At 38.3% G+C, this 16,333-nt stretch overlaps 1 protein-coding gene and 2 non-coding genes across 3 annotated transcripts in view; 2 read left to right on the top strand and 1 right to left on the bottom strand.

Annotated features, from left to right (window-relative positions):
* The first annotated feature begins 335 nt into the window (after window positions 1-335).
* Trnas-uga (transfer RNA serine (anticodon UGA)) lies at window positions 336-417 on the top strand. The gene has a single exon. It is a non-coding gene; the product is annotated as a tRNA-Ser (tRNA).
* Window positions 418-786: 369 nt separating this feature from the next.
* On the bottom strand, window positions 787-874 carry Trnay-gua (transfer RNA tyrosine (anticodon GUA)). Its single transcript is given in 2 exon segments — window positions 787-822; window positions 838-874. It is a non-coding gene; the product is annotated as a tRNA-Tyr (tRNA).
* A 2,665-nt stretch (window positions 875-3,539) lies between these two features.
* Window positions 3,540-16,333, top strand: part of LOC134746538 (protein split ends) — a 108,750-nt gene continuing 95,956 nt past the window's right edge. The window contains exon 1 of the mRNA XM_063680950.1: window positions 3,540-3,796. The gene's annotated coding sequence lies outside the window, so the exon portion shown is untranslated. The remainder of the gene's footprint in view (window positions 3,797-16,333) is intronic.

Here is a 16,333-nt window from a genome sequence, read left to right as displayed (position 1 = left end):
GAAAATGTATAAAAAAAATTATATATACATAAATAAATGTTTTTTTTAAATTTTATTATGTGTTATTAGAACGCCATATAACTTTGACCCATGTTCTTTCACTGATATGTGTTAAAATTGTTGAATATCAAACGGTGTCGCCAGTCATCTACCCGAGTATAGGCCCAAGCTGGTGTGATGCCATTCCTTAGATTTACTTATCTGTTATATCTATCTTTGCTTATCTTATACGGAGTTACATAGAAATATCTCAGTGATAAACTGATAAACGATATTAAACACCACAAAATAATGTTTACTGGAAGCGGTGTGATATTTCGACCTCCTTCTTATCAGCTGCGGTGTCCGAGTGGTTAAGGAGATGGACTTGAAATCCATTGGGTTCTACCCGCACAGGTTCGAATCCTGTCCGCAGCGTTCTTTTTGTATTTTTATTTTCATGATAAATGATAAATATTACAAAAGATCAATAAAAATAACCTTTGCGACTTGCGACGTTTGCGCAGGGTACTTATCACTCTTACCGGTCAGACAAGAAACTACTCTCGGTTTCTTTTATACATTTTTAGTTTTTTTTTTACAATGCGCGTTTGCGGATGACATTTAATTTAATGCAGTTGTTTTTAACCAACCCTGTGGTAAATGCGTTTTAATAATAGTATATCGTTCTTAATAATTTTAATTTATTAATTACAACAAGATTAACTAATTTTAATTAATTTAAAAAATTACAACTGAAGTTAGTAAGGTAAAAAATAATAGGTACGAAAAAAAAACAAAAAAGATTCCTTCGAACCGGATTTGAACCAGTGACCTATGGATGACAGTGATATACCTCTACAGTCCACCGCTCTACCAACTGAGCTATCGAAGGTTGAAATCTGTAAGCGAAATTATGGTACGCTCTCCGTATTCTTACACAACTTGAACTTGAACTTGAGGGTCGAATGGATTTACCCGAGTTTGAAGCAAAGCGACACATTTGTACGAGATGGTAGAACATAGAATAGGTACCTACTAATTTTCCGAGTGGCTGAAATAACATTTATATAACGTGACTGTTGCACAACTCGCAGACGTTTTCATTTTAAAAATGTCTGTGTTTTTAGTATTTAGTGTCGACTGTGAAGTATTTTTTTTTTCTGAATCAATTTTATGTGTATTATCAATATTATCAATAGCGACAGAATGGTATTATTCCATTTACAAACAATAATTAAAACTAATAAACTAAAGGTCTAATATGCGCCTCCACCCTGCATCGTACCCGGCTCAAAAGTCCCCATGATGCCTGCAGCATTCCCTCGCTGCACTGCAATTGAGATCTGTTGAACCAGGTACGATCCAGAGCGGGGGTCGCAGCCCCTCTCCCGTAGACGCCTCCCCAGTTCACCAATCAGACGCCGAGCCTCAGAGCCCCAGGGCCCCGCGGTTTCTTTTAAATGGTATTATATGTAATTTGTTTGTAATAAAATGCTTACTGCGTTTAGCTGCTAGATGGGCCACAATTAAGTAATAAATGGGTACCTATTATTAAGCGCATACTATATATAGCATTACTGGAGTTGCAGGTATCCATAGGCTAAGGTGACCGCTTACCAATGGCAATGTATGCACAAAAACTTAGTAACAGTGGTAGGTTAAGTAGCCTGTATTGTTGTATTTAAATAGTTTACATAGAATTATGTAAGATGGAAATGTGTGTATTTGTGTAACGACTAACGCGGCGTCTCTGCTGTAGATTAGTGCGGGGACTGCAACAATGTTTTAATGATAATTTAATTGCTGAAATGCATTACCTGCCTAGAGTTTTAAACAGTACCTAATATACAACACCCAGGATCCCAAACTGAAATCGTTCTGTTTTTAGGGTTCCGTACCTCAAAAGGAAAAACGGGAACCTTGTAGGATCACTTTGTTGCCCGTCCGTCCGTCCGTCTGTCTGTCAAGATCCTTTATGTCGGGAACGCGTAGAGGTATCGAGTTGAAATTGAAACCATATACTCAGGTCTACAGGTCTACAGCCCCTTGAAGCTGTGTAAAAAAAACTTCTAAGTTAACGAAAAAAAACATATACGGCCGTTTATGCCGCAAAAAACGTATATTTCGACACTCAAAGGAATCAAAATTTATAGGGTACTTCCCGTTGACCTACAACTATGAAATTTGGCAAGTAATATCGTCATACACTACAAGTACAGGGAAAAATCTGAAAACTATAAATTGCAAAAATTAAAAAAAAAGGAAATTTTGTACGGAACCCTCGGTGAGCGAGTCCGACTCGCATATGGCCGGGTTTTTTTACACTACTACGAGGGTGGCTTGTAGCGCTGAAGCGGCCCGTCTGATGGTAAGCGAATATCACGGCCCATGGACACTTGCAATTCCGGCGTTGTTAAGTCACAAAAACCTAACCGCCGCCATGCAATCGAACTTACCTTCTTTATTTATAAATGACTTTAAGAGATTACATGAAAGTTGGCATGAACATTCAAGTACTGTATTTCTAGGTCTGGTACTGGTAATATTATTGTACAAAGGTAATACTAAGTAATTCTAGGTCCGGTACTGGTATTGTACAAAGGAAATAGAGCGAGTAGAAGTGTTACATCCAAAACGTATATTATACATACATTCTGTGTTTTTGTTTCTAAATTCCAACATAGTTCTGTGTCGAACTAATAGAAACAAAAACTAACCAATTCCAAAACTAAGCATACTATTCTATTTCGTTCGAACGATGCCACAACGTTAGGTTCTTTATTAGACACGGTTCAAGAGCGCCGACCGATCGTATGCAAACAATGAAACGGAAATAGACACCTTAAAATACCCGTGATTCCGAGATTCACAGAAATCGAAACCGTAGTTCGACGGTACTTTGGGTATAGCTTCGACTATTTTATTTAACCGTCAGTGATTTAGGGCTACGAAATGGTAAAATGATGCATTGCGATTATTGCAAATGATGAGGCCAATACCTCTTGTGTATTTTTAAATGATATTCGCTTTTTCTCTCCCTCTTGACTAGCTTTAAGAATGTGAAAAATGGATCCTTCCATTTTAAAATTTTAACAACATCCTGCTATTATTTATTAGCAAAATTAAAGTTAAGCATCATTGCATATACTACATGTGCAGGCGCTCTTTTCAGTCGAAAGAAGGTATTCGAGGGTATAACATTAAAAATGCGTAAAAAAAAATAGGTAAACATTGCCTTTGTAGATACTTTCACAATCGGTTTCCAGATGAGCGCGCGTTCATCTTCTTCAGCACATTGACGTCATCAGAACACAGCCGCTGGAGCCACTATTGTCAAACACATACAGCGTGTGCAGTGCGGCACACGCAATGGTCCCCGAAAAACAATCCAACTAACAACGATATCCACGCCAAAATGATGTTAAATGCCTTTTAATAAGGAGTATTATCCGGGAGGGATTCTACAGGGGTTGGGTCGTTCGGGAATCAAGTCTTTTTAACCCAACCGATCCTGTTTTGAAGTACGCCTGCGCGAAAAACACTCGACGCTCGGATCGCGCTTTCAGTCAAAGTACGGCGGCGCGCCGGCTCGCGCGCTCGCTGCCTTCGGCCGAGCCTGGTACGACAGGTTTCAATGAAAAACCATTTTCATCACTAAAAAGAGGCTCCTCAGAGCTTTATTGGCACCCATGCGTGTGTAAAACATGTCAATTTAACGCGCCGGGGATGGACGGTAGGCGAAAACTGCGGCAGTGTCTTCCGTTATACTTGTGAATGTGATTGACTGCTTTAAGATTGCAGATGTTTTGATGAGGTGAGTCGGTTTAAGGTCGAAGGTTACCTTAATGTTCGTGTATGCGAACGGTCATGTGGGAAATTACAGTTCGCGTGACATGCAGCCTCGAGCAAATCATTCAGCAATTTACATGTAACCCCGGCGAGTTTGCCCCCGTAATCACTGGCACTGCACAAGGCTACACAGTGTAAATTAGAATAAACAAAGGAATGCCAACACTTTTTAATTGCATGAATTTGTTATTTATGACTACATGTATGTTGCATTATCATTTTACCTGATTGAAAAAGGGTAAACACGTGATAATTACTCTATTGTCAATGTCATAAGGATACCGATTGGGTCAAAAATGTTCGGGAAAATGCATTTTACCTGTGGACATTATGAAAGTTAACGATTTGGGTTCATTTTACAAAGGCTTTCATCATATAGCGTACTAGTAACTGCCCGCGACTGCGTAAAATGATGATGATTGATATGTCCTTCCCTGGGCCTCAAACTACCTCCATAGGTACCAAATTTCATCTAAATCGGTTCTGCAAGCGTGAAGAGGAGACAGACTAATAGTAGGTTCAATTCAATCATGCCTTTATAAGGGTTCCGAAAGAAAATTGGGATTTATTTAAAGTCCATTTATTTTATTGTATGATATCCACTGGAAAGACGCATAACCTTAACTTATACTAAAAAAGCTTTTGACCCAACTCTGGTTTTTAATACTTACCGATAAATCCCCTACCCACCTTGTCCCAAGATTATATAACAAGACTTTATTTACAAGTTTGGGAACAAATCAAATTATTTTATTAAATATTTTGATTTGTGTTTTTTTAAATAGTCACACTACTATATATAAATTAAAAACTGTAATAGATGTCATATATTAAAGAAAAAGTGACGAAGCCCTCCAGTGGTGATGGCCGGATTCGAACCGGCGTCTTTAGCTATCGCGGCTAACGCCATGAACCCCTAGGCCACACCGCCACGCGTGGCATTATATGTATTCACTACCAGTCAACCATAGGGCTAAACAGAAAAGCGTCAAGGTGGGTGCACTGAAAGAAAAAACAAAAAAGAAACGTAACTTGAGCAAAGTAAAACTTCTACATGAAATAACATGAATAACTCATAAATACCTAAAAGTACGTTACTGACATTATATGTGTGGGTTAGTGACACATTGGTATTGTTATTATTTAATATTTTAATACTAAATTTAGTAAACGATACTTATTATTAATTAATGTCAAAAAGCGCTAGAGCCGGACCAAGGTAACTGCATTGCATTTGTAATGACAAAGTGTGGCAATGTTTAATGTCTATGAAAATATAGAATTTATAATGACACTACCTAACTTTGTTATCTTCAAGTCGGTGCCAAAGTTAGCTTAGATGACCTCTAACACTACTTTATATTCATGATAAAATAAGTAGGTACCGTCAACCGGGGTGAACAGAGATGCTGGGGTGAATAGGGAAAAACCTTAAAATGTGATTTATCTGCGAATTTCTTAGAAAATACTCACACAAACTAAATAATTCCATTAAAAATAACAGTAGATTTTGTATGATACAATTTGTGTGGGTAGTTATTAAGAAATAGGTAAATCACATTTTATGTTTTGTCCCTATTCACCCCAGCCATCCCTATTTACCCGGTTGACGGTACATTACATTTTCCTCTACGTTTCGTGTTTTAGAGCAAAAATATGAAAATAATGGCAGTAAAATTTCGCCCTCCCGTCCACTCGGACCGGATGCAAATTGCTCCTCATCACGCTACTCTCTAGGCTAGACGGGCAAATTACTTTGAAAGGTTGCGATCGCGGATGTAGAGTTAATAAGCTTTAAATATAGTTTCACGGTTACGATACTGCGATCAAAAGCTTGACAGTGCATTTCCATAATATACATTACGCGCTCCAACAGATTTTATGAGTAAAAAAGTACAAGGTCGTCTCGGGAAGAAATATATATGTAGATAGAATTTGATAGAGTGGATATTCAACATTTTTAGGAATTCCGTACCTCAAAAGGAAAAAACGGAACCCTTATAGGATCACTTTATTGTCCGTCCGTCCGTATGTCTGTTAAAACCCTGTATCTCGGGAACGCGTGAAGATATCAAGTTGAAATTAAGACCATATTCAGATCTATGGTCCCTTGAAGCTGCAAAAAAATCAAACTTCTAAGTTAACGTAAAAAAATCTAAGGTCGTTTATGCCGATAAAAACGTATATTTCGACACTCAAGGGAATCAAATTTTATAGGGTACTTTCCGTTGACCTAGAACTATAAAATTTGGCAAGTCATTTCGTCATACACTACAAGTACAGGGAAAAATCTGAAAACTAAAAATTTATAAAAATTTAAAATAAAATAAAGAATACGGTAAATTTGTATGGAACCCTCGGTGGGCGAGTCCGACTCGCACTTGTTTTTCTTCATTGTCTTGTTTAACACATGGGTGCCGGCAACCCGCTCGGTGGGTTGTCTGTTCGTAGTCGCTTTCCCATACAAGGCAGGAAACGTTGGCAATGGAATCAGATTTTAATAACAAGTTATTAATTAAATCTGGATTACTTATGGATCTGATCTGTCAAAAGTGACGTTTTTGGCTGAAGAAATGTCACTTTTGACACTGGGAGATCAGATCCATAACTAATCCAGATTTAATTCCTAACCTGTTATTAAAATCATAATACTCGTACATACGCCTGAATGTCTTACTTAACTACTCAAGCAGCTATGGAACATTACCGTAGGTATTCCGTATTCTACGGAAGATTTTCTTTTCACTACAAAGCGAGAAGTATCTGCTACGGGCTACGGCGTAGCGCTATGAGAAAAGCTAGTTTAGTAGATGAGATACATGCATGCAGATAAGATGATACCATACGTAGGCAGTATACGATACATTTATTTTAAATTTTCGGAGACTGCAGTGCTTCACTTACAGGATATTCAAATATAATAATTTATCATCATCTTCGGTCTCTTATCGCTCTTCTTTCATTATTCGAGTGCTCCACTTATCCCCAGTCTTGAGCTTGATGTAATCTTACCTAGAAATGGCTCTCGATCTCCCGAATGTCGCCAATAGGTACCAAATCTGTAATATGACGGCGATGACAATGCATTTTCCATAGTATTATGCTGTCTTATAATGCGATCCATCATGTAAAATTACTTTAGTACTAAGATTTTACTGACAAACAAATATCATTTTATCAGCTAACTGAATATTTCATCGCATTTGCATTGAAGTCATTAAATTACCCTATACCTGCACTTAACTCTGTTTCCGGTCATATTTATTCAGAAGGGTTTTTCTTTGTCCACTTCTTTGTTCACAACTTTGGGAACAAATCAAATTATTTTATTAAATATTTTTGATTTGTGTTTTTTAAGTAGTCACTACTATATATAAATTATAAACTGTAATATATTTCATATATTAAAGAAAAAGTGACGAAGCCCTCCAGTGGTGGCCCTCCACCGTGCCGCCGTGCGCCGTGGCGGGGTGGCCTAGGGGTTCATGGCGTTAGCCCGGATTGCTAAAGTTCGAATTAGTTCGAATCCGGCCTTCACAACTGGAGGGCATCTTCACTTTTTCTTTAATATATGACATCTATTTCAGTTTATCATACCTTTGTTATTGTCAAAACACGTAAAGCTTGATATAACAAGGATTGTTCATAACATAAATCATCATAGTTACAGGGTTCGGTTACCCGTGAAACATGCTGAATAACAGTTATTATATAGCCATTAGCACACATCGCACCTGAAAGTCAACACCCACGCAGAAAGCTTTCATAAGCTTGCTATCGGTCTTGATAATGCTTGTATAGATTCTGAGTAATCGTATGAATAACATTTTGCAAACAAAGGAGTAGGTGAATCATACGGTAAGGGCTAGACATAATACCTAGTAACTTGTTTTACAAGGGGGCAAAGTTTTTCAAGCCCTAGTGCAATAGTGCATATTGATACCTAAACAAGCGAAAGAAGCTCGAGTTTAGTGAGTGGTTCGAAAAGTGGAATCGACAGCGAGACGAGGGTTTCACACGGAATTGAGGGTTAAACAAACTTTGCTATGGAATGAAAACCAAAATCAAATCCAATTAAACGCTATTCAATATTTATTTTATCATTCAAAATCATCACTTAATTCTACACAGTCAATACGAGGAAACGACTCAAAATCTGCATTTACTACTTTGCCATTCTTGTGGATAAAAGACAACTTTCTCATATTCAAATATAATAATTTATCATCAGCTTCGGTCTCTTATCGCTCTTCTTTCATTATTCGAGTGCACCACTTATCCCCAGTCTTGAGCTTGATGTAATCTTACCTAGAAATGGCCCGCGATCTTCCGAATGTCGCCAATAGTACCCAATCTCATTCATTTTTAAAGAATAATAACCTTTACGAGCTAAAATGGTGAAAAACAATTTACATGGTAGTTATCGTAGTTAAGTTTTCAATGAGTCGTTCTTCGTCGACTTTTTTTTCGAAAACAAAAAACTGTCGGGTCAGGGAGTAAAATCTCGGGAACACAAGTAAGTAGGCAATACATTATACAAAAGCCGTTGGAAGTCGGATAAAGTCGGATTCAATGAAAGTTAGACAATAAATCCGTGACAAGATCTAGTGCGATTTTATCGGATAAGTTAAGTATGTTCGGACAAGTACGAGCGAAATGCACAATAACTACCTACATGACGTCATTTAGATATCATTCTGATGTCAGTGTATGTTCGAATAGGCCTGTACCTATTTTTCTTTGTTTGTGCAATAAAGCTTAAATAAATAAATATCATCCCGGGTACCTTGCACTTTGCAGTCGACACGAAGCAAACCAAGGGCTTATCCTTAATCGCCAGTAATTAACCTTCACAAAACAAAGGCGTCCGTGGGATTAACGTTTGTTCTGTAAATCCGGGGACGTACCTGTCATTGTTAAGTACGTGTCACGGATATTCGGGTGACGTCTCTTTCTTTAGTGATCTCTAGCTATAACTTATAGGTACATATAATTATTAACATTATTAACCCTTAACTTTTAGGTAAATTTTGCGAAGTGAATAAATACGTTGAATAGGAAACTTAGGTCGCGAAAAATTTGGCTTTACTATAATTAAATAACATCGACTTCTGATCGGCCAAACTCTTTTTCCACAATTTCGGGGTTAATCTGCCTTTCCACTGAGGCGAAGATAAGATAAGAAGAAAGAAGAAACGTGCGAGTATAAACCAATACCACATCTCGTCTCCGCTCCGCTGGATTACAACCAATGCCATTGGTTGATTCTCGCACGTCTCCTCTCATCTCCGCCTCAGTGGAAAGGCAGATTCACCCCGAAATTGTGGAAAAAGAGTTTGGCAGATCAGAAGTCGATGTCATTTACAGTAAAGCCAAATTTTTCGCGACCTAAGTTCGGACTCGGACCCGATTGGATTAGGTTATTATTTAATAGTTAAGTCATTGAATAACGTCTGGGGCATTTAGCGGACGAGTGGACACAGTTCATGTGAAACCAATGAAACCATAATATATTGATAGTTATTCGTGTCAAGCAGTCTGATTAGATTTTGACTCACCCTAGAACGGTCCGGGTCCGGGCCGAGGCGTCCGACACTTGTCCTCTATAGAAAAAATCACGTGATCACTGATCAGCCGTCATAGAAAACGAAGTGTCGGACGTCTTGACCTGGACCCGGACCGTTCTAGCGTAAGCCTTCTCGGAACAGAGGTTTCTCTTTGTGGTAGTTTTGAGATAATTATTATTAAGTACTCCACATACACAAATTTGACCAAGTGCGGATCATGTTATTTGTGAAACGTCTCCTAATGTAACATATGTACTTGTTTTTGCAGTTTTTTAGAGCTCCGTACAAAACTTTGTTCACGGAGCTCTTATGGGGTCACTTCGGTCTTGCAAACCGGTTATTTATCTACATGCTGCTGCTGCTGTATGCTGCATGCTGTTACAAGGTTCTTGCAGAAAGGAGAAAATAACAGTAAATTTCTCTCCCGTTGGTGGGCTGTTTGATGTAAATGAATCCCACCGGCCACCTGTACAAACAGAAAGCCGCTTATACGGATCCAACTGAAAGGTCGGCATTAGAGATAAGTAAATAATAAAGACTGCTAGTCTAAGGTACCAACCTCTCAATTCTTAACATACCTACAACTAATACAGCAGCGCCTGTCTACAACATGGCACCATAAGATACTACAGTATTTTGGCCACATAACACGTCGAAATGTTCACAATTTAGAAAAGCAATAAATAAAAACCAACAACGTGGACAGATATATGGTATATCCGACCAAGTGTCCAAACTCGTCAAAAATAATCAAAGATCTTTGCTGTGACATATCAGCAAATAGGGTAAGTTGCGTCATGTACCATTATCGCAAAAAATGCGTTCCGTTTTTACACCAAGTTGGTGGGAAACTCTTGGGATCCCTCGGTTGCCGGCGATGCCTGATTGAAAACACCCGAAAACATGAGCTGTTTAATTTAAACAGCTTAAAAAAACCTGTGAACTTCTTTCTTATAGAAGGATGAGATGAAGAGTATATATTTCGTGACTGGCAGTCGTTCTAACTTACTTGTCTCGGCATCGACTAAAAGGATTTGCAAAAGGGCATGATGAATGAAACGACTGACACGGTGGCAGTGCGCCCCATTGTCTGTTGTGACCGACGACGAGCTGAGCTGCGGATTAGTGTCCGTTGGAATTGGATGAGTTATGTTAATTTACCTTTGTAGATTATTCTGATGTAAGCGCTTGTTGCAAATGGTTTGAGTTTGTTTTTTAGTTTATGAAATTACATTTACCAATCAATTACCTAAATGAACTTTTATCCATCGGTGACGTAAAAGCCGGATTAGCACAGCGTATGGTTGAAATGGCGACAGGTCACGGAAACTATCTGCGATGCCCAGGGCGTGTAGCCAGCGTGCCAATCGTAGTCATCTCTCTCTATCACTCTTCCACAATAGTGCGACAGTGACAGGTTGCGTTTCGTTCGCTACGGAGTGTTAACGATTGCACGTTGGCTACGCACCCTGATGTCACTTCGACTAAAAAGAAGTCATGCGAATTATGAGATTTATGAGATAAGGGCGACAGAGAGAAGAAAAAGACGTACTAAAAAAAAGACATGCTGCGTAGACCCCAAGTAAATTCTAGAAGGGCACGTGAGTAATGATGAAGATTATACTTATATTAAATCTTTACAAATAAATGCACAGCTAGTACACTACAGAAATAATCGCATTGATCAACACAAACTGCAGTTGTTGACAATGAACTCTGCACCAAATTGGAATAATTTATAGCTGCCCACAGTCATCATTCGCTTGCCCTTGTCCCATTCACTTGGGGTCGGCGCAGCATGTCTTTTTCTTCCATACATCTCTGTCACCCGTCATCTCATCATTCACTTGCGTTAGTTTCATATCATCTTTCACACAGTCCATCCACCTTTTCCTCGGTATAGCTGCCCACAGTACCATAGCTAAAATGTAGTAGGTGACAATGACAAGTGTACATTGGCAGATACGACAGTTTACGAATGAGAAACGGCTATCGTGCCCACCAGCAAGTGAGTTTGATTTGCTAGGCCGCGTGTGTTGTTGGACAAGGCAATATAAATATAACATTTTCACAATACATAGGTTAGACACTAAGTACAATTAATGCCTAGTACCTATTAACTGACTAAATAGGGACCCTAAATAGTCAAGGTAGGTAGTCGACACCGCTCTCGCTCGATAAAAAAGTGACTATACGAGTGAAGTGTGGCAAAAGATAGAGGCTTAACGGACGAACTTTAGAATGACGCCATAATTGATTTTAGGAGAAACAGCCAAGTTGGCCCGACTACTTTTAGCCATGCATGTCCAAATTTATAAAAAATACATATTATTTTGGTACTGATACCAAATCCAATCTAAATTTTTACAACTTCGAGCGCGATTTGTTCCAACTTTCCATATACAACTAAAAAGTTAGTTGGATCATGACATCCATGCCAACGAGTTCCCGTTTCAATCAACGTAATCGAGTCAACAATCAGACTCGTCTGACTACAGCCAGAGACTAGTAAAAGGCAAAGACGATAAACGACAACGTAGCATGGCTCATGCAGTGAGTGACCCATATGGCTTATAACCGCACACTATGGAGACGGAGACGGCATGGTCGCGATCCTCAGCAATGAGGGACCGAGGAAGAAGAAGCACGGCTCAGTTTTTGTAGAACCGTCACAAGAAAGGTGTCAGTCATCTCATGTCTAATCCCTGCCAAGATCTTTGAAATTCAAAAATGCCTCTATTTTGTTAAATGCACTAGCACTTGCACTAGCACTTGGCGTAACTCCATCTATTTTAACTCTCTCAGATTGCTCTATTGATGGCCTTACGACGTGGAGACTTTGACACTGTCTATACCACATGCCTACACGTCTCGCCCAATGGTAAGCTAGCCTATGAACACAATTTAATTTTAGTTTATACTTTATAGTTAAATAGATAGTAAATAGATAGGTAGTAAATTATATTAAATATGTCTGTAGGTCTGAAAACCAGCGCCGGGCATCTCGGCCCGGCACACGCTGAGACTGGAAACCCTTTGCCCAATTGATTGTACTTACTTATAAATTAATAATTGTTTTTTCTTATTCTTGTTTTATGTAATTTTATTTTATTTTCTTTTGTACTTTTATTTCATTTTCTTTTGTACTTGATAATGTGGCACAAACCGATCCAAGTTGGTTGTGAACAAATGTTTTTTTACAAGCTTTTATTTTGCATGTTGTATTGCATGTTAAATTTGACCCGCTTGCCAGTTTTCGATGAAGTTGAAAATTTGCATACCATGTATGTAAGTCGGGTGACAATGCAATATTATGGCACCATCGAGCTGATCTGATGATGGAGATAGGAGGTGGCCATAGGAACTCTGTGATAAAACAACGCAACTGAATTGTGTTTGGGGTTGTTAGAATTGCCTGGATGTGTATTAGTTGCCTGTGGAAAGAAGAGTAGAGTCATAGATAAAAGCTTGTATCAAAAATAAAATTTTCGCCAGAAACTTTTTTATCTAACTTTCGGAGTGTTACTCGATATTTCCAGTCTTTATAATTCACTTGTCTACCACAGCCAGCAGGTGACATGCCGCTAATTACATCAACAGTTCCATTCAATAGTTCCTAACTTTGCCAACGAAAACGTTATTTCGTGAACCCATTCAAGTTTGCCTAGGCCTACAATACAATTACAAACGAAGTTACAAGGTCGCGCACGCGATTGTGCCCCGTAAACATAATTAGGTTAAAACCCAGATTTGCTTGCTTTGATTTAAACCTGTAATTTCTCGTTCTCGTTCTCTGAAGAATCTTGTGAATTAATAATCTGCATTGAAACCATTTATATTTCACAATTAGGGTGTTATGTTGGATGAATTTGTGAAGTAACTATAGCTATAAGGACGGCAGCGGAGTAAATATTATGTTATACTTCTAAATGTTTTCTTTTCAAAACTTCACAAACTGCCTGCATTAAAACAACATCAAGTAGTAGTAGTGGTAATACGTACCAAACGAAGGTCAATAATAGAGGGCCCCCATGTGTGTTCAGCAACTCTCTCTCTCGTCTCTGAGAAATCATCAGATTTAACCTAACCTATGAAGCTACCTAAAGATACCAGTAAACACATCTAGGTTGCTCTAAGTCAGCCGGTCCGATTTCCACCGCCCGTAATCAGACCAACGGTCGGTCCCATGTCGGTCTGTAACTCCGTAGGTACTTCCGCAGAACTTCCTTGTTTACCCGCTTTTGAGTGGAGTTTGTGTTTGTTATTTGTTTGTTTTTGATATTGCGCTGATACAAAGTTGTAAACTGGGGCCTTCGTGGTAATAGCTTGCAGGTCCACCTGCTGAGGTAGTATAAGTAACTGTTGTTATGCTAATATTAAGTTATGGACTGCATAATACCCAATCGAGTTGAAGGTGAGTTGAAGTTTATTAGAACAAGTAACGTTAGCCAACAGACTGAATGTATAGATACCTCTAAAATATGTATAGAAGAATCTAACGCTGCTAAAATGTTAAACTTAAAATCCATCAAGATGTGCCAAAGGAAAATATATTACACACAAAGAGCGTTACCTCTCTCCTATTTTATCTTTGCGGTTCCAACGAGCCTGTATGTGGCACTGGCACTAGAGAACAAAATAGACGGTAGCTATTTTTTGAGTATTTTTTAGTTTTAATATTATTATCCTGTTCAACAACTTTCCAAATTGTGCTTCTATCGAGATAAAAAAACGGTAGTATCTAAAAAAATATGGGAAAAAAATTACAACTTCCAAAATGGAAAGTTCTTTTATTCTTGTGGTTTTGTCCAGAAATTTCCGTAGACATTACCAACGTTCTGTAAATTATCAGCAGCTGTACCTTTAATATACCTAAGTATGCCACTAATACGTCACTAAACTGCAAAAAACCGGATAGCATGTCACGTCATACTCCAGTTCCCTGGCTATATCGATTATCTCGGACTGGGTTTGTAGGTAACGCCAATTGGTAGGCTCTTCGTTATATTTTTCATGAGGTCGCAATTCCCTTGAAGTGGGTGAAGATGTCGATGACCGTAACACTTGGTGTTAAGAGGTCATACGATGTTAAACGGCGTAACTTGATTCGTTTCTTTCAATACGCACGTAATTTCTTGGGTGACTTGCTTAACACGTGAATTGATGTTGGTTAATTTAATGACCTTCAAATAATGACATTATTTTGGGCAGTGTAATGAAATTATACATTATAAAAATTTGAATGGAACGAAGTCTTACCTAAATGATAATGCAATGAACTCGCAAGTCGCAATGCTCGCGTGGTTCAATTTTGGAATCTTTCACTTGCTTGGGTATAAATCCTCTTGTAAAACAAATAACTAATTATACCATAGGTATTGAATGAAAAAAGACCTATGTAACTCCGTATAAGATGAATACAGTCTAAGGGAAAAACGTGCCTCGGAAATCAAGAAAATTTGTTTCTCGCACAGATGGCGCTACCACCTTTGGCCTATTCTCGGCTAGATGGCGTCGACGGTTTTGTTTGTTATTTAACAATTTTAACACATATCAGTGAAAAAACATGGGTTAAAATTATATAAAAATAATAAATACTTACAAATAAAAAAATCATTTATCCATATGTATATAGATACATTTTTCGATATTTTTATTTTTAGTTTTAATCATGTGTCGATAGATGGCAGTAAATTTACTGTGACTACAAAATTTACTATGACAGTATCCCTCTATCCTATATATTCTCTTTGCCGGATGCTTTCATGTCCTGCTCACGTAAGTACTAACCGGCGTATGCTAACAACTGGAACTTACTTAGTCAAAAACAACTAATTGCTCCGACAACACTAAATCGTGCCGCCATGCCGTATGCACGGAACAGCTAAATCACCGGACAACATGTCACCAGACATGTTTAGTGCAGTGCAGTCCGCTAGACGCGTTAGGGCCGGTACAGAAGTAGCAAGTTCCAAAGTTCCAAGTTGTAGTCGGGTTGCAGTCCGTCTGTACCAGCCCTTACTAAAACCAAATACGATACGATAGAGCGGTACTGTCATAGTCAATTTTGTAACCACAGTAAATTCACTGCCATCTATCGACACACTTTAAAACTAAAAATGAAGATTTATAAAAATACGATAAAATGTATTTAAATATGGATAAATGATTTTTTTTATTTGCATTAATTATTTTTATATGATTTTGACCCATGTTATTTTACTAATATGCGTTAAAATTGTTAAATAACAAACGAAACCGTCAACGCCCTCTATACGAGAGTAGGCCAAAGGTAGTGGTGCCATCTGATCGAGAATCAAATTATCGTGATTTTCGAGGCACGTTTTTTCCTTAGACTGTATCTATTACGGAGTTATATCTATCTTTGCTAAAACCACATATCGAGTTAGTGCAGGCGAATTTTCTGATTGTCGATGCCGGTGGTTCCTATAAAATACCCTACTTTTGCGATTTAGAGCTCGATCCGAAGTGCGAGCTAAGTCTTCGATTCAGTTTGGACGAAAATGCTTTCGTCCAACTGTCCGGTTGTTCTCTACAGGTAATATTTTGACGTCATTTCTAAAACGACTCCTGACATTTGAGCGGATTCAATTATTATATGAATTTTTATCGGCGATTCGATGGGTAATTGTTACTAATTACATTGGTTTATCTAGAATTCTAGATACTTACTGCATCAGATAAGCAATAAGGAATAAATACATCCCAACTTATTTGCGGTATGCAGTAAGCGATAATAATGTCTTTGTCACTATTAATAAGAGTTATCGCTTACCATAGATAAATTAGTACTTTTCGCTGCCAACTTAAACTGCCAAGCGACAGTGGTATCTCTGTCAGTGTGGTAAAAACTACGGACATGTAAAGCTAAGTTGGTATTTCGGTTGACCAATGTGGCGCGCTGCGGCAGCGGA

Source organism: Cydia strobilella, chromosome 13, assembly GCF_947568885.1.
Source record: "Cydia strobilella chromosome 13, ilCydStro3.1, whole genome shotgun sequence".
NCBI lineage: Eukaryota > Metazoa > Arthropoda > Insecta > Lepidoptera > Tortricidae > Cydia > Cydia strobilella.
This window is presented reverse-complemented; position numbering and strand designations above follow the sequence as displayed.